A 19,492-nucleotide genomic window follows, 5' to 3' on the forward strand; every position below is an offset into this window, starting at 1 on the left:
GACATATACAAAGTTCTACATGTCCAGTTGTCTGTGTAACATCAGGCCACTAAATGGAAGATCATCTTCAAAGATTTCCTGCAAAAAGTGAAAGATGGGAAGAAGAAGGTGAAGAGACAGCTTGACATCTGAGGATTCTGCATTCTCCCATCAACTATAAGAAATTCCTTTCCATTTCCATCACCCCAGAGACAGTTCACAGGGATAGTGGGAAGCCAGCAGTGTCTGATCTTTAAACAAAGAGTAGACTTGGTTAAAAGGCTTGAACAAAAAGTTCTTAAAAGAAAAATTATAAACTATTAACAACCATATGACAACAATCTAAGTGGAAAAAACAACAAAATAATCAAATGGAATGCTTCAAAATTTAAATGGCCAAACTTGGCTCCAAAGAAAATGTATGAGAAGACAGCTTTCCCATCCTTGACTTCTTTGAAGAGGTAGGGGACCAAGGGTGTGGAACATTACATATAACATCAGATTTTTTTTCCTATTAATTAGTTTTGCAAAACTTTTTTTTTGCATTTTAGGCAGAAATACAAAAAGACAATCACTGGAAGAAGGAAGTAATTTTAAGAATTATGGCCTTTTATGGCAGAGAAGAGTCAATTGTAGATTCAGGAAGGGAAAAGATCCTGGGAATCCCTTTAAATGGCCTATTCAGCAGAAATGTTGCACCCAAAGGGATCTGAGTAAGAACTCAAGGACCTTACATTCTATTGGGGAGACCATATGTTGTTATTGAGTTATTTCAGTCATAGCCATCCCATTTGGGACTTTCTTGGCAACAATACTGGAGTGGTTTGCCATTTCCTTTTTAGATAACTTTACAGATGAGGAAACTGAGGCAAACAAGGTTAACTGACTTGTCTAGGGTCTCACAGCTATTAAGATTTTGAGGCCAAATTTGAACTCAGCTCCTCCTGACTCCTGTAATACTGTTCATGAATATGAACATGAATAATGATCATAAATAAAATAAATGACAAGGGAATTTTTTTGGGGGGGAAAGGGAAGGTTTTGGCATTTGGGTGGGGTGGGGATCAGTAAAGACTTCACATTGTTTGAGGGAAACTGAAGAAAGTCATGGATTCTTATAAGTGCCTGTAAGGAGGAAGAACATTATAGGCATAGGGGACAGAATGGGTAAAGCTAAGGCTGAGAAAAATATCAAAAACACCAGTGTGAATTGTTTGTAGAGTACCCTGGAAATAAATAAATGGAGAAGCCCAAGGAAGCTTAAAAATCCTGACAGGGAAACTGAGGCACTTTATCAGAGTAAGAGTAGCAGTAATGACCAGAAGCCCCTGTTCTTGAGGGGAGTTTGAATATCAATTCTCTAAGAGTCTTCTCTTCTCCCATTAGGATTAATTATCACTACCTCATAGACCCTGGTCTTAAGATCTAGGATCCTTGATCCATGTCCCCAATGTTTACTCCTGCTGGACAGAGATAGGAACCCTATAAAAGCCTATCAGACTGTGTTAGTTTGGGGAGAGGCTGCCTCATCCTCCCAGAGCCCTAGGATTGGATACCTCACTTCATGGGGATCCTATTGGACTTTCTACCATCTTTTCTCATTTTAAAAGGATGTCCAATAAATCTGGGTTGCCTTATTGTCCTGTTATGTTTTGTGTTTCCTAAATTTTTTAAAAGTCTGCTTTAAGACAATGAGATGTCAGAGAAAGGTCCTCAGCTTTTTATGGCAAATTTAGCAGAGGACAAAGACAAGAACTGAACTGCATGGGAAATGGATGGGTTGGGAGAGAAAGAGAGGTAGGGGTGGGGAGAGACAGAGTGGTAGAGAGAGCAAGAGAATGATATAAATATGGGTTTAGTACAGTGCCTGGCATAATGCTCATTGGTTGACTGACTGACTGCTTAGTGGACTTGGGGATTGAGCTCACAAAAATCAAGGTGGCACACAATACACATACACACATATAAATTTAAATTTAAATAATAAGTTTAGATTCAAATAATTCTAAACAGCTGCCTGGGAGACTTATGGTTAGATGATTTGCTGGCATTAGAGCCTATAAAAAATAAGAAAAATGCTAGACCATGGACCCAAGGTCATGGTCTAGAGAGAAAAAGCCCCTTGACCTCTTGAATGGTGGCAGTGGAATTGGTCCAAGAATAATCCCAAGAACCTTGGGTTGGAGGATGTCCTTGCTGATTTCATCACAAACTAGAGCCCTTCTCAGAGGCAGATAGAAGGGATTAGGATTCTGCCACCAAAGGAATTTTAGCAACCTCTGAGGCATTCTGATTGGTGCCTGTGAAAGATGTCTGGATTTAGTTTGCATTTGATGACTGAATTCAGAGAAAGGCTTTAAATCAGTCCTTCTTAAACTTTTTCCATTCTTGACCTCTTTTTGCTGGAGAAATGTTTACATGGCCCAGGTATATAGGAATATAAAATAGGTGAACAAATCAAACATTCAGTGATAATAAATCAAACTTTGCAGGATTGTGACCCACAGTTTAAGAAGCTCAGCTTTAAAGTATCAACCAGCGGTAGCTCTCACCTATGAGACCACTCAGGATAAACTTGTAATTATATTCAAAGCTAATTTTCCTTTAATTTCCATGACTGCTGCTTTACCTTTCAGGGGACTGAATGGATCTCTGCAGAAGTGTGTGGCTGAAGGATAATTTATCTACAGATGGAAGGAACCTCAGAAGTCTTTTTGCCTGCTCCCTTAATTTTACAGATGAGGAAACTGAGGCCTGGGGAAGATGACTAACTTTGTCACAGATAAGTAATCTCTAGAGGAGAGATTTGAAGCCAGGAACTCTGCCTCCAAACCCAGGACTTTTTCCACTGGACTGTCCTTTCTCTCAGGGTTATTAGCACATTCACAGTCTGTCTGAAACATTCCTCTCCTGCTTTGTTATATAACATTTCCTTTCAAGCACACTAAAATCCAGCCAAAATGACATTTTAGCTTTTTTTTCATTCTGATTAGAATGTAAGCTTCTTGCAGGCAAGAACAGTCTTCCTTTTTGCTTTAATTTGCAAACTCTCAGTCCAGTGCCTAACACCAATAAGCATGCAATGCATTTGGTCTTGTTTGTTGATTTCCCACACATAATAATCTTATCTCCTGCCTATGCCCCAGTCTGCAAATCTCTCTCTCTCTCTCTCTCTCTCTCTCTCTCTCTCTCTCTCTCTCTCTCTCTCTCTCGTTATCAAAATATTTTTTAAAAAACTTCACAGACTCCAAGTTAAGAACTCCTGCCCAACACCATCCTTGGTCACAACATTGGAAGGTTAAAGCTCCATTTTACCTGAGTTTGTGCTGGTCTGTCTGGCAAGAACCCTCTCACAGAGCCTCTAGACTTTTGGTCCTGGGATAGATAGAGAAGTGACCTGTTGTTTCTCTGTGAATTACTTGGTCATTATTTGATCTGTTTCACTTTCTTGAATTTGCATGGGACATGGAGTCAGGATCTCCTGCCTCAGACACTTACCGACTGCACAACTCTGGTCAAATCACTTAAACCTCTCTCAGGCTCAAATCTCTCACTGCAAAATGGGGATAATCATAGCTTCTCCCTCATAAGAGTGTTATGAGGACCAAATGAGATAGCACAGGTAAAGTGTTTTGCCAACCTTAGAGTGCTCTATAAATGCTAGTTGTTATTATTATATGTTGGGTGACTGGGCTCCTCTATGATCTTTCAGGTGAACTAGAAGCTAGGAGGCATTTAATAAATGTTGGATGGATTGACTAATGTGTCCTTGTGTCTTTTGGGAAATTGCTCATCAAGACTGGTTTTAAAGTATGTGTAGATAGTAGACTTCTTGAGATCTAGAATTGAGTAATCAGGTATTTTTTAATTGAAAAACAAAACAAAATAAAACAACATAAAGCAGGCTCTAAATGAGCTCCATGTAGGTGCAAATTATTGTTATCTGAGTGATCCAAATTTTTCAAAAAATTTGATCAACTCTTCTTTCCAAAGCTTGACATCATATGACATAGATGAAGCAATATTGTAGTGATCAATAACATTTTCCTAGACTCACCCTTTTCAAGAACTACATGAGTTGCAACTTTCTGTTTTTGAAATTAGCATGATTTAAAAAAAATTCCACAAAATCTGTTTTGTGACATGGTTTCTGGACTATTTGCCTGCTTTTAGATTTACTATCAGTACAGGCTACAGGACAGTATTTATTCTAGTAAGTCCCAATTTGCTCCTAGATTTCAAACCTGTGTATTTTCCTCCATACTATTTCTTCCCTCCTTTTTTTTTTTACACCTTACACTTTCCTTCCTCATAAGTGTTTTACTTCTGATCACTGCCTTCCCCAATACACCCTTCCTTTAATCAGTCCCTATTCCCCCTTGTATGATCCCCATGTCTTTTAACTTCCTTATAAGGTAAGATTTTTTCTACATCCAACTGAGTGTGTATGCTATTCCTTCTTTGAGCCAATTTTAAAGAGAATAAGGTTTAAGCTTTGCCCACCATCTCTTAACCCCATCTTCCTTTCTAATAGCTCTTTAATGCCTCTTTTATGTAGAATTATTTACCTTATACAATATCCCCCTTCTTACTTCTTTCAATGTAATTTACTTTCTCACTCCTCTATGGTTTTTTTGGGGGGATATCATGCCATGAAAGTCACATACATGTCCACAACTTCTGTTTACATATTTTCTAATTGATCTTATAGTATAAAATTGTGAAGAGTTACAAATATGATTTTGTCATATAGAAATATAAACAGTTTAACTTTGTTGAATTTGTTATGTTTTCTCTCTTCTTTTTTTTTTTTTAACCTTTTAATGTTTTCCTTGAGTCATATATTTGGAGGTCATTTTTTTATTCAACTCTTGTCTTTTAATTAGAGATGCTTGAACATTCTCTATTTTAATAAACATCCATTTTTCCTCTAAAAGATCATATTCATTTTGGCTAGGTAGGTGATTTTTGGTTGTAATCATAACTCCTTTGCCTTTCAGTATATCATATTCCAAGTTCTCTGGTTCTTTAATGTGGAAGCTGTCAAATCCTGTGTAATTCTGATTGCAGCTCCATTTTTGAGTTGTTTCTTTTTGGCTGCTTGCAATACTTTGTCCTTGATCTGTGAACTTTGGAATTTCACTATGCTGTTCTTGGAAGTTTTCATTTTGGGATCTCTTTCAGGTGGTAATCAGTAAATTCCTTTAATTTTTTATTTTGCCTTCTGTTTCTAGTATATCAAGGCTGTTATTTTGGATAATTTCTTGAAAGATATTGTCTAGGTTTTTTGGATCATGGTTTTCAGGTAGTCTTATATCATTTCTCTTAGATCTATTTTCTAGGCCAATTATTTTTCCAATGAGAAACTTTGCAGTTTTTTTCTTTTTTTGCTTTGATTTTTATCATATCTTGATGTTTCTTAGAGCCATTAGTTTTTACTTGTTCAGTTTTAATTTTTAAGGAATTATTTTCTTCAGTGAGCTTTTGTGCTTCCTTTTCTATTTGGCCAGTTCTTTTTTCATAGGGAATTATTTTTCTCAACAAATTTTTGTATAATTTTTCCCATACCATTTACTCTTTTTAAAAAAATGATTCTTTTGAATCATTCTCATTTCTTTCCTCAATTTTTCTTCTACTTCTCTAATTTCCTTAAAACTTTTTAAAGAAATTCTTTTAGGGCCTAAGACCATTTTTCTTTGAAGCTTGACAGGTAGCCATTTTTTTGGGGGGGGTTTGTTTTGAGGTAATCAGAATTAAGTGACTTACTCCAGGTCACATAGCTGGTAAATATCTGATATGTGTAAAATGTGATTTGAACTCAGGTCCTCCTCACTTCAGGGTCAGTGCTTCATGTAGCCATTTTGATACTATTGTCCACCATAGAAACTTTTTATAGTCAAATTACTTTTTGTTTATTTTTCTACCTTTTTTTTGTGACTTGGTATTTTTAAGTGAAAGTCAGGCTTTGGTCTTGCACTGTCCCATGCTTCTTGCTCTGGGCTTGGAGTCTTACCACGGGCTTTTATTGGATTTCAGGGCTTAGCTGCTTTCTTTCATTGGCAGGCTTCTCTTCTGCCTTGTATTGGGGGATGGGGTCTCTTTGCTGGTCTCTTCTGGGTCTTGGATGTAGCTTACTGACCTGCTCTAGGGGTGAGAATTTGCTTCTTGGTTGCTATGGCAACAGAATCTTTCTGATGGTTGTCTGGGAGGAGGGATCTTTTTGTTGCTTTACCACAGGGGTGAGACCCTCTGACTGGGTTTTTGTGGAATCAGACTCTCTCTGATGATGGGATCCAGGGACATGGCCTCACTGATGGCCAGTCATGGGGAGGGACTTCACTACTGGTCAGCAATGGGGGTCAAGGCTTACTGATGGCTTGGGCTGGAAGTGAGATTTCTGGGTACTGCACAGACTGCTTACTTGTCCAGAGGACTAATGGTGGGTTGTCCCAGGACTGGAAACTTGCTGCAGAGTCTTCCTGCAGGCCCCTTGCTGTGAGACTGGCTGTTGCTGCTGCTACTCTGGAACCTCATTCTTCTCCAACCCTTGTGAAACAGATCTCTCCTGCTGAGCTGGTCTGCTGCTTTCCTACTTCTGGATCATTTCTGAGGAAGTTTTCTAGTTGTTTGGAAGGGGATTTGGGAGGGCTTAGGAGGGTTTCTTCCTCATTCTGCCAAATTAGTACTAGAAGTCCTAAATTAAATTTTAAAAAAGGTGAAGAGAAGGCTTTGGGGGGAAAGGAGACTACTGTCTTCAGATATTTTATCAGCCATATGAAAAAGTCTTTAGACTTGTTTTCTTTGGTGCCAAAGAGGCCAAGCCATAGAACTAATGGGTAAAAATTGCATTTTTAGCTAGATATAAGGAAAACACTTCCTAGAAATTATAATTATTCCAAGTCCCAAGTCAAGTGTATTTTTACTCAGCATGATTTGGATTAGATGGTTCTCTATTTCTCTTCCATCTCTGAAATCCCCATAAAAAGACTGACCCATGGCCTCCCACTATGGTTCCAATATTTGCTACTGTTTTGATTGCATAATACACATGTGCTAATTACTCTTTCATCTGTTTTAAAAAATATTCTGCTTATTTTTCTTTTATTTCTCCCATCAGTTCCCTTCTTGACTTCTCCATAGCTTGCAACTTGTCTGATGATCTGTAGCTTTGGTGCTGGAGGGAATAGAGTGAGCCATGTCTTTTAAGACTGACAGCCAATAATAGTACCCTCCTTTTTGGAAAGTATCCTGTAATGTCTCTTTCTGAGGGCTATTTTCATCAGTTCTCCCACTTGGAGATTCTTTGGGTTCCTTTTGGGTATGCTGCCTGCTCAGGCTTCTGGCCATCTGGTTCCTGGGTTAGGGGAGCGTTGCTAAAGTTAGCTTAGATGAGTTCATTGTCTGCTAACCCAAATGGCCAAGAAAGGAAAGGTATTTGGGAAGATAGAATTTTACATGCTAGATAGACATCCTGTAAATTTGGGGCTTTTGGCCTGGAACCTTGTCAGGGCTGCTGGGGGTGCAAGCTAGGCCAAAGATAATAATACCTTTCATTATTATAGTATTTTTTTTAAAGGTCTACAAAGAACTTTTTTAAAAAACATCCCTGTAATGTAGGTAGCACATGTCTTATCTCCATCTTGCAGATAAGAAAACTGAGGCTTGTAGAATCAAAATGACTTATCGATGACCACAGGACTAGTAAATACCAGAGCTGAAATTTGAATCTAGGTGTCCTAATTATAAAACTAACATGCATGCTCTGCTACCTCCTTATAATCACACCTTCCCATTGCCATTTGAAAATAAATCTTTCCTTCCTTGGAGTTTACCTAGATTGCTCAGCTTTTAAAATTTTAATTGTTCCTTTAAGCTCTCTCACCCATGTTGTTATTTCTTCCACTGGTGTAGATTGTGACCCATCCTGGCTTTTTCATCCATCTGCATGATTTATTGTTCATGCCCTCCCAGTTATTCATCACAGAGAATCTACCCAACTTATTGGGAAGAGAAAAGGAGAGACCTTTCCTCCAGGTCTCTGACAATTCTGGGGGTAGCTGGGTAGCACTAAGATGAATCTCCCATTGAGAGAGGATAATTCACTGGACTCTGCCTGATCAGATCATATTTGGAATCTCACGTTCAGTTCTGGATCTTCCATTGCAAGAGTAGCATTGACAAGATGGAGTGTAGCCAGAAGAGAGGAGGGTGAAGGGCCTTGGTTTCCCTTCATCTGAAGCTTGGGAGAAGGAACTGGGGATGTTTAAACCGAAGAAGAGAAGTTTTAGTGAAGTCACTTTATAAGACTAGAAGGGAGAGAAGGAGAGTGGATGACTCCTGCCCTGCATTTCTAAGCTCTGCCTTATTTGAAGGCAATTAGGTGGCACAGTGGGTAGAGAAATGGAGTCAGGAATACTTGTGTTCAAATTTGGTCTTGGACACTTACTAGGGTGGGATCCTGGATAATTTACTTAATCTCTGCCCCAATTTCCCCATTTGTAAAATGGGGATAATAATAGCACCTATCTCCCAAGATTATTAAGAAGATAAAATTATGTAATCTTTGTAAATTGCTTTGCAAACTTAAAGAGTTATATAAATGCTAGTTATTGTTATATAATTCATTATTATTGACATGCTATCCCATAGAAGAGGCAGCTAAGTGACACAGTAGATAAAGTGAAGAAAGGAAGATCTGAGTTCAAAACCAGCTTTAGACACTTAATAGTTGTTTGACATTGACAAGTTACTTAACCCTGCTTACTTCAGTTTTCTTGTCTGTACAATAAGCCAGAGAAGGAAAAAAGCAAACCATTCAGGTATCTCTGCCAAGAAAATCCAAAATTGGGTCACAAAGAGTCAGATTTTGATTGAAAAGACTGAATAATAACAACAAACCAGTGGAGGAGAGAAACGGTTTATTCAAGGTCTAAGAAGAAAGAACTTAGAGCAATGAACAGAAGTTGTAAGATTGAAAATTTAGGCTTGATTTCAGGGAAAAAACCTCTAATAGTTAGCACTAGACAAACAGTGGGGATGGACGGATTGGAGAATGGCAAAGCCAAAGTGTAAGGTATATGGATGTAATGGGATATCTTGGTACCGCTATGATGAATTCAAAGAAGACTTGCATGAAATGAGTCAACAACTATTTGCTAAGGACCCAGCACTGTGCTAGGCACTGTGCAAAGTGCTGAGATAGAAAAACAAAAGTAGAGTGGGGGTCCCTGCCCTCAAGGAGCTTACATGTTAACAGTCTTAGAGTCTCATAAGAAAAGATGATGAGAAAGGGATGAGCTGGGTCGGTGAGTCAATGTGTCCTAGAAAATGCACTAATCATTGCTGCGAAATATTAATTTTTCTATTGGCAGCTTCACATGGCAGACATTCTAAGATCCAAATCTTGCCTGAGCCTTTCAAAGAAATCAAGGATTCTGAGACAGAATTGATTAGACCACGAGGATCAGAGAATGCAGAGGTCCAGAGGAGTGATTTATGCGAGGGAACCAGCAAGAAGTCTAATTTGGCTGAACATGGAGGTGTGATGTTTAAAAAGTTTGAGAGAGATAATAACTTCTGGGTAATTAATCATTTTATTAATAATGCCAGCATTTTATTAATAAAAGGGTCAATGCACTCTGAAATGCCAAAGACTAATCATGACAGTTGGCTCAGAGTTTATTTACCCTTGAAAGAGTGGGTATTCCTGAAGGGGACAGTAAACTCTGATTGGTTAACAATTAATGGGAGAATGAATATTATAATGAGGGAGATGAGGGGATGTAAGGTTGATTTTGTAATTTTCTTCTAAATTATCCAGCCTTGGGTAATCTAATCAAAGAATTTTTCCCCACCCTAATCTGTGTTGAGAACAATGGGCTTCCCCACTTTAGATTACATTTCTTGTAAAGTTAGGTGGGTCTGATCACAATTAAGGAAAAAGTTAGTTCAATTTTCAGAGTCTGAGCTTTAAAATAAAGACTTTAGAAAAAAAGGAAATGTTGGATTTCCCTAAATCACTAGTTATTAATAATCATTTTTCTCAGAGAGGAATAAGTATAATCAGTCCAGAAAGGTAGTTTGGAGTCAGATTGGTAAGGGCTTTGAATGTCAAACAGGGGAGTTTTTATTAGATCCTACAACCACTAGGGATCCACTCGAGTTTATAAGGGTGCAGCACCTAGATAGAGTACCTGGCCTGGAGTTAGGAAGACTCATTTTCCTGAGTTCAAATCTGACCTCAGACATCAACTAGCTGTGTGATTTTGAACACATCACTTCACTCCATTTGTCTGTTTCCTCATATGTGAAATGAGATGGAGAAAGAAATGGCAAATCTTTGCCAAGAAAACTCCCAAAAGGAGTCATAAAGAGTTGGACATGACTAAAACAATTGAATAACTTCTCTTTACTCTTGTGTTTTAGAATTGTCTGTTGTCCATTCCTCACTCTGACTCATCCTCTTAACCTTGTCCCTTCAGAGTCTATAGACTTTTCTTTCCTCCTCTCTTATTCTGTCTTTGGAATCTCTTATTCTATTGTCTACAAATTAAAAGCTGAGCCTTTCAAGATCATAACAATTAATTAAATCAAGATTACATTAATTAAAATCAACACAAGATTATCTAAAATATCAAAATTAATATTTAATAGAGATGTTTGATTATACTAAATATGCATAATTTCCAATTATGTGGAATGAAAAGCTTTCAAAATGTAGAGATTCAAGAGAAGCCATCAGTGCCATGTGAGAACAAGATGTGTAGTACATGTCATCCCCATTATCCTTCTGCTATTGGAGTTGTACCAAAGATGCTCTCAAGGTGATAGAATAAGCTTATGTTCTAACACTTTTATTCAATTACAAAACACAGTATAACTTCCTAATTTTATAGATAAAGAAACCGAGTCCCAAGGACAAAATACAGATTTTTTTTATTCACTGGTACAGTATTCCACTGAATTTTGAATATAAAAGAAGAATGGTAGGACAGTAACTTGTCCTGGAACTGGTTTTACCTGAACTTCATTAAACAAATTTAAAAAAAAATAACAGTATTAAGAGCTTGTACTTTTATGACAATTTAAAGTTTGCAAAGAGATTTTCATATACCACTTGATGTTTTGATCTTCATAATGACCTTGTGATGAATGGGCTATTCTTCTTTCAATTTTATAGATGAGAAAAAGGAAATTGAGAAAGATTAACTGACTTGCTGAGAAACACACAACTAGCAAGTGTCAGGCAGGATTCAGCATTCTTGTTCATTCATTTTACCATATATTCAACAAAAACTTATAGAAAGTAGGATAAAGTAGAGGAAAAAAAACAATGGCCTTCTGGAAATAGAAGTTTTGAATTCAAATACCACTTTTGAATATTATTACATGAGCAGTCTTGGGTAAATTTCTTAATCTTCAATTTCTTCATCTTTTAAATTAGGAAATTGTACTAACTGGCCTCCAAGGTCTTCCAGATCAGACCCAGGACCATCTGACCAGTTCTGAGCTGGGCACTGCAACATAAAGACCTGGTCCCTGCCCCCTGGGAAATGTGGGCAAAGCCATGATTAGTACTTCCAGACTTAAGCATAGTTGGAGATCTGGGTCTCCTCCTAGAGTGTAAAGTGCCATTTCTCTCCGATATGGGTCATTCTGGAGAACAGGATGTACTTGGAATTTGGCCAGCAGACACCCTGGGATGGCTATAATTGGGCCAGATAAAGTGCTTTCAGCCTAAAATCTTTATATCATTAGGCTGCCCAGGAGGCTGTGAAATATCTCTTTAATGCAGCTGTCCTCCCAGGAGAAATACCATTAGTATAGGCATCCCCTCTCTAATAAAAGCAGCCCCTTTTAATGGGAATAATTATTCACCAGCATCTGAGGGCTCTGTTTTTCCCGCATTGCTTGGAAAAAAATATGTACATGGCATAATGCACTTTATCAGGGTAGGCTAGATCGATTCAATTTACTCCTTTTTATTCTCTGGATGCCCCAGCTGCCAGGGCTCTCCATGTAATGGATGATGCTTTAAAGCAATAGATGGTAAACAATTGCATTAAAACCAAATTGGAGTTGTTTCTTCAACAGGCTGTGGATGAAAAAACAAGCCATCCCTATGTCTAGACACTGGACTCATCCCTGTGCATGGTTTCCCTTCTCTTCTTTTCCCTGCTCCCCAAACTCATTTATAAGGAAGGAAAAAAAGCTACTTGTGGAATTCATATTTCCAGTGGGTTTCCACTGGCTCTGGGACATGGAGTGGTTAGTATGTTGCTCTCATAGTCACCTTCTTTTACAGGTGTTCCAGAATCCCAAGTAATCCAGAACCTCAGATAACCCAGAATCATCTATAGTCAAGGGACTTGAAGTGCCTACCTATTCTCTTTTTTGCTAATCAAGAAAAGCCTTTAAAGTTGGAATTATTAATCTGGGGTTCATGGATCCCCAAAGTATCTATGGTTACATTTCTGAATAAACTTGGGCTGGGAAAAAATAACATCTTTATTTTTATAAATCTTTCACTGAAATTTAGCATTTCCTTCAATTATTTAAAATATTTCTTTTGAAAAGGGGTCTATAGTTTTCATTTAAAATTGTCAAGGGGGTCCATGATACAAACTAGGTGAAGAACTCCTATTTTAAAGGGAACAAGGGTAGTTCTGTAATTTGGAATTGAAAGAAACCTTAGAGATCATCAGATTCTAATCAATCCTCCTCACTTTATTTTATTTTAAAGATAAATTTTTTTCTTTTTCTTTTTTTAAATTAAAGCTTCAAAACATTTTATTTTAAAAACATATGCATGGATAATTTTTTCAACATTGACCCTTGCAAATTCTTGTGTTTCAATTTCCCCTGCCAATATATATTAAACATGGTAATATATATATAAAATCCATGCATACATATTTATACAATTATCTTGTTGCACAAGAAAAATAAGATCAAAAAGGAAAAAAAAATGAGAAAGAAAACAAAATGCAAGGAAATAGCAACAAAAAGAGTGAAAATAACTATGTTGTGATCTGTTCCCACAGTCCTCTCCCTGGATGTAGATGGCTCTCTTCATCATAAGATCATTGGAACTGGCCTGAATCATCTCAATGTTGTAAAGAGTCACGTCCATCAGAATTGATCATTGTATAATATTCTCGTTGCCATGTACAATGATTTACTGGTTCTGCTCATTTCATGTAGCATTAGTTCATTTAAGTTCCTCCAGGCCTCTCTGAAATCATCCTGCTGATCATTTCTTAATATTCCATACACAATTTAGTTAGCCATTTTCCAACTGATGGACATCAACTCAGTTTCCAATTTCTTGCCACTACAAAAAGCACTGCCACAAACATGTGCGTCTCTTTCCCTCTAAAGAGAAATTTTGACACTTCTTCTTCATAGTCATTTCTGGAAATACATGCTCTAGCCCCCTTTGCCCCTCATTGAACCTTTCCTTTTAATAAAGAAAATCTGTTAATCAAAAACATTTCTCCATCAAATTGTCCCTTCAACATTTCCCAGTCTAAACTTCAATCTTTCTCTAAGTACTGGCTATTTCCCTCTTGTCTTCAAATACACCTATGACTCTCTTTAAAAAACTTTCATTGGACCCTACAACCCTCTCCAACTATTGTACTATATTACTCCTTTTTTTCTCAGCCAAACTCCTAGAGAAAGCTGTCAGCACTCATTGCCCCTTCCCTCTCCCCAACTCTTACTCAATTCTTTACAATTTGGTTTTCTGACTCCTTACTAGACTGAATTGTGCTTCTCTCCCTCCCCCCCCCTCTCTCTTTCTCTCTCTCTCTCTCTCTCTCTCTCTCTCTCTCTCTCTCTCTCTCTCTCTCTCTCTCTCTCTTTCTCTCTCTCTCTCTCTTTCTCTCTCATATATATATATATATATATGGTGCTAGACCTATAGTCAGGAAGATATCTTGATGAGTTCAAATCTGGTGTCAGAAACTAAGTAACTAGGTTACCCTGGGCAAATCACTTAACTAATGATTTGAAATTAATGATTTAACTAGTGATTCCAGAAAATCCCAGATGGGATGATGAAGAGTTGGACATGATTGAAAGAAGTGAACAATAACACAGTTCAGTCAAACTGACCTTTTCTTTGTTCCTCACATATGGCATGGCACTCCATCTTTGCATATCCCCTATACCTGGGACGTACTCCTTTATCTCCCCCCCCCAAATCCTTCAGTTCCTTCCAGTTATAGTTCAAGCACCAATTTTAAAAAAGACTATTCTCAGCTCCCTTGCTATTTTCCTCTCTACTGATATTTTAATGAACTTACTATTGTTGTTTTCAGTGGTTACAATCATGTCTAATTCTTTGTGACTGCATTTAGGGTTTTCTTGGCAAAGATATTGAGGTGATTTGCCATATCCTGTTCCAGCTTATTTTGCTGGACACTGAGGAAGAAAGGATTAAGCCATTTGCCCAGAGTCATAAAATTAGTAAGTATCTGAGGCCAGATTTGTACTCAGGAAGATGTCTTCCTGACTCCAGACTTGGTACAATCCCCTGAGCCACCTAGCTGTCCCTGTGTTGAACTACTTTGTATTTATTCTATATATATTTATTCTCTATAATTTTTATTTTTATTATGTCATATTATTTTTATTATATTATTTTTTATTTTTATTATATTTTTATTTATAATTTTTAAATATGTTATTGTCTTCCTAATTAGAACATAAACATCTTGTGGGCAGGAATGCTTTTTTTTCTTTATATCCTCAGTGCCTGGGACATAGTAAATATTTAATAAAAGATTATTGATTGATTACCTTAATTATTTTATGATCACATATGTAATGTGTACTCTACCTCTCTATTGAGAGAAGGGAAATCTATTTATTTATCTTCTAGAACCATTATTGGTTTTTAACTTATTCTGGATTCCTGCAATTTTTATTTATTTATTTACACTCTTGTAGTCATGGTAAATATGATTCTGTTCATTTAATTCTACACCAATTCATTATGTCTTCTTCTATGTATCAGAATTCCTCAAATTCCTAATTTCTTAACTGCATAAAATTATCCTATTCCATTCCATTCCATATTGGTTTGCCCCGTCATTTCTAAATTGATAAACACTAACTGTATTTTCAATTCTTTGCTATCACCAAAAGTGCTTCTATGAATATTTTCATTCTTTTCATTTGATGGATGAAACTGAAATTTTGAGGAGGCAGAAAGTAACAAAGATTCAAGCCAGACTTTTTGGCTTCATTCTCAACATGCTTCTAATCCCAAAATGCTGACATGGGATCTTTTGCCTTTGCAGAACATTTCAAATGGGCTAGCTTCTTTACAGAATCCCTGAATTTGAGAATTGGAAGAGACCTCAATGGTCATTGAGTGCAATCTCTATATGAAATTATTATAATATATATTCTGGATGACCTCCCAAGGACCCCAGTGATTCTCAAGGCAGTTCATCCTACATTGGGACAGCTCTAACTATAGCGATTTTTTTCCTTTCCTCAAGCCTAAATTGGTCTCTTAGAAACACCTGCTCATTATTATTTGTTCTTCCTTCTAGAATCAGAGAAAGTCTTATCTGTTCTCCACAATTTATACCTTCAAATATGTGAAGACAGTTATCTTGTCCTTCCTGAGTCTTTCTTCTTCAGGCTAAATATGCCTAGTTCCTTCCACCAATCCTTATTTGTCTTCTTTTTTATTTTATTAAAGCTTTTATTTATAAAACATAAGCATGGGTAATTTTTCAACATTGACCCTTGCAAAACCTTCTGTTTCAAATTTTCTCCTCCTTCTCTCCACCCTCTCCCCTAGGTGGCAGATAGTCCAATAAATGTTAAATATGTTAAAATATATGTTAAATTCAATATATGTATACATATTTATACTGTTATCTTGCTGCACAAGAAAAATCAGATCTAGAAAGAAGAAAAAACTGAGAAGGAAAACAAAATAGAAACAACAACAGAGAGAGTGAGAATGCTGTGTTGTAATCCATGCTCTCTTCATCACTGAACAAGTGAACTGGTTTGAATCATGTCATTGTTGAAGAGAGTCATGTCCATCAGAATTGATCATTGTACAGTCTTATTGTTGCTGTGTATAATGATCTCCTGGTTCTGCTCACTTCACTTAGCATCAGTTCATGTAAGTCTCTCCAGGCCTCTTTGAAATCATCCTGATGATCATTTCTTATAGAATAATAATATTTCATAACCTTCATAAACCATAATTTATTCATCCATTCTCCAATTGATGGGCATCCACTCAGTTTCCAGTTTCTCACCACTGCAAAGAAAGCTGACACAAACATTTTTGCACCTGTGGATCTCTTTCATTCCTTTAAGATCTCTTTGAATTATAATCCCAGTAGAAACACTGCTGGATCAAAGGGTATGCACAGTTTGATAACTTTATGAGCATAGTTCCAAATCGTTCTCTAGAATGATTGGATCCATTCACAGTTGCACCAACTATGCTAATGTCCCAGTTTTTCTACAACCCCTTATCATTTCCTGTCATTTTAGCCAATCTGACAAGTGTAGTGGTATCTCAGAGTTGTCTTAATTTGCATTTCTCTGATCAGTAGTGACTTTTCATGTGACTACAAATGGTTTCAATTTCTTCATCTGAAAATTGTCTGTTCATATCCTTTGACCTATTTATCAATTGGAGAATGGCTTGGTTTCTTATAAGTTAGAGTCAATTCTTTATATATTTTGCAAATGAGGCCTTTATTAGAACCTTTGGATTTAAAAATGTTTCCCCAGGTTATTGCTTCCCTTCCAATCTTGTCTGCATTAGTTTTGTTTGTACAAAAACTTTTCTTTTAAATTGTTTTTATTTACCAGTTATATGCATGGATAATTTTACAACACTGACAATTGCCAAACCTTTTGTTCTAATTTTTCCCTTCCTTTCCTCCCCCCAGATGACAAGTTGATCAGTAAATATTAAATATGTTAAAGTATAAATTAAATACAATATATGTATATATATATATATATATATATATATATATATATATATATATATATATATATATATATATATATATATATATATATATATATATGTTTTGCTGTACAAAAAGAATCGGACTTTAAAATAGTATACAATTAGCCTGTGAAAGAAATCAAAAATGCAGGTGGATAAAAGTAGAGGGATTGGGAATTCTATGTAGTGGTTCATAGTTATCTCCCAGAGGTTTTTTTTTTTTTTTTTTTTTTTTTTTTTTTTTGCTGGATGTAGCTGGTTCAGTTCATTACTGCTCTATTAGAACTGATTTGGTTCATCTTATTGTTGAAGATGGCCACATCCATCAGAATTGATCATCATATAGTACTGTTGTTGAAGTATACAATGATCTCCTGGTGCTGCTCATTTCACTCAGCATCAGTTCATGTAAATCTCTCCAGGCTTTTCTGAAATCATCCTGCTGTACAAATTTTTTTTAAACTTAATATAATAAAAAAATTTCAATTTTGTGATCAATAATGATCTCTAGTTCTTCTTTGGTCACAAATTCTTTCCTCCTCCACAGATCTGAGGGGTAAACTATCTTATGTTCTTCTAATTTGTTTATAAAATCATTCTTTATGTCTAGATCATGAACCCATTTTGACCTTATTTTGGTATATAATGTAAGGTATAGGTCTCTGCCTAGTTCTGCCATACTAGTTTCCAATTTTCCTAGCAGTTTTTGTCAAATAGTGAATTGTTATCCCAAAAGCTGGGGTCTTTGGGTTTTTCAAATACTAGATTGCTATAGTCACTGACTATTTTGTTCTGTGAACCTAACCTATTCCACTGATCAACTTCTCTATTTCTTAGCTAGTGCCAAATGGTTTTGATGACCATTGCTTTATAATATAGTTTTAGATCTGGTACAGCTAAGCTACCTTATTTGCTTTTGTCTTCATTAATTCCTTTGAAATTCTTGAACTTTTGTTCTTCCAGATGAATTTTGTTATTATTTTTTCTAGGTCAGTAAAAAAAAAGTTTCTTGGGAGTTTGATTGGTAGAGCACTAAATAAATAGATTAGTTTAGGCAGTATTGTCATCTTTATTATATTTGCTTGACCTATCCAAGAGCACTTGATATTTTTCCAATTGCTTAAATCTGACTCGATTTGTGTGGAAAGCATTTTGTAGTTTTGCTCATATAGTTCCTGACTTTTCCTTGGCAGATAGATTCCCAAATATTTTATCCTTTTGACAGTTATTTTAAATGGAATTTCTCTTTGTATCTTTTGTTGTTGAATTTTTTTAGTGATGTATAAGAATTCTGATGATTTATGTGGATTTATTTTGTATCCTGCAATTTTGCTAAAATTAGGGATTACTTCTGAAAGGGTTTTAGTTGATTTTCTAGGGTCCTCTAAGTATACTATCATATCATCTGCAAAGAGTGATAATTTGGTTTTCTCATTACTTACTCTAATTCCTTTCATCTCTTTTTCTTATTGCCAAAGGTAACATTTCTAATACAATATTGAATAGAATGGGAGATAGTGGGCAACCTTGTTTCACCCCTGATCTAATTGGGAATAGTCCAGTTTATCCCCATTACATGTGATACTTGCTGATGGTTTTAAGGAAAAATCCGTTTATTCCTATATTCTATAGTGTTTTTAATAGGAATGAGTGTTGAATTTTATAAAATGCTCTTTCTGCATTTATTGAGATAATCATATGGTTTTTGTTAATTTGGTTATTGGTATAATCAATTATGCTAATAGTTTTCCTAATATTGAACCAGCCCTTCAATCCTACTTGGTCATGTTGTATTATCCTGGGGATGATTTTCTGTAATCTCTTTGCTAATATTTTATTTAAGATTTTTTGCATTAATATTCCTTAGGAAGATTGGTCTATAATTTTCTTTCTCTGTTTTTGTCCTACCTGGTTTAGGTATCAGTATCATGTCATAAAAGGAATTTGGTAGGAGTCCTTCATTCCCTAATTTTTTTCAAATAATTTATATAGTATTGGAGTTAATTGTTCTTTAAATGTTTGGCAGAATTCACATGTAAATCCATCTGGTCCTGGGGATTTTTTCTTAGGGAGTTGATTAATAGCTTTGTCTATTTCTTTTTCTAAAATGGGGCTATTTAAGTAATTTGTTTCTTTTTCTGTTAATCTGGGCAATCTATATTTTTGTAGATATTCCTCCATTTCACTTAAATTGAAAAATTTATTGGCATAAAGTTAGGCAAAGTAACTCCTAATTATTGCTCTAATTTCCTCTTCATGAAAGTTCTCCCTTTGCATTTTTGAGACTAACAATTTGATTTTCCTCTTTCCTTTTTCTAATCAAATTAACTAAAGGTTTATCTATTTTGTTGTTTTTTTCATAAAACCAACTCTTAGTTTTATTTGTTAATTCAATAGTTTTTTTTTTACTTTCAATTTTAGAATCTTCTTTTATTTTTAGAATTTCAAGTTTGGCATTTCATTGGGGATTTTTAATTTGTTCTTTTTCTAGCTTTTTTTAGTTGCAAACCC

General features: G+C 35.9%; 1 long non-coding RNA gene across 1 annotated transcript; it reads left to right on the forward strand.

Moving 5' to 3' along the window:
* Positions 1 to 6,174: 6,174 nt before the first annotated feature.
* On the forward strand, positions 6,175 to 12,483 carry LOC141540052 (uncharacterized). Its single transcript, XR_012481456.1, has 3 exons — positions 6,175 to 6,218; positions 9,351 to 9,559; positions 12,284 to 12,483. It is a non-coding gene; the product is annotated as an uncharacterized LOC141540052 (long non-coding RNA).
* The last annotated feature ends 7,009 nt before the right edge of the window (positions 12,484 to 19,492 follow it).

The sequence above is a fragment of the Sminthopsis crassicaudata genome, chromosome 4 (genome assembly GCF_048593235.1).
Source record: "Sminthopsis crassicaudata isolate SCR6 chromosome 4, ASM4859323v1, whole genome shotgun sequence".
Lineage (NCBI taxonomy): Eukaryota > Metazoa > Chordata > Mammalia > Dasyuromorphia > Dasyuridae > Sminthopsis > Sminthopsis crassicaudata.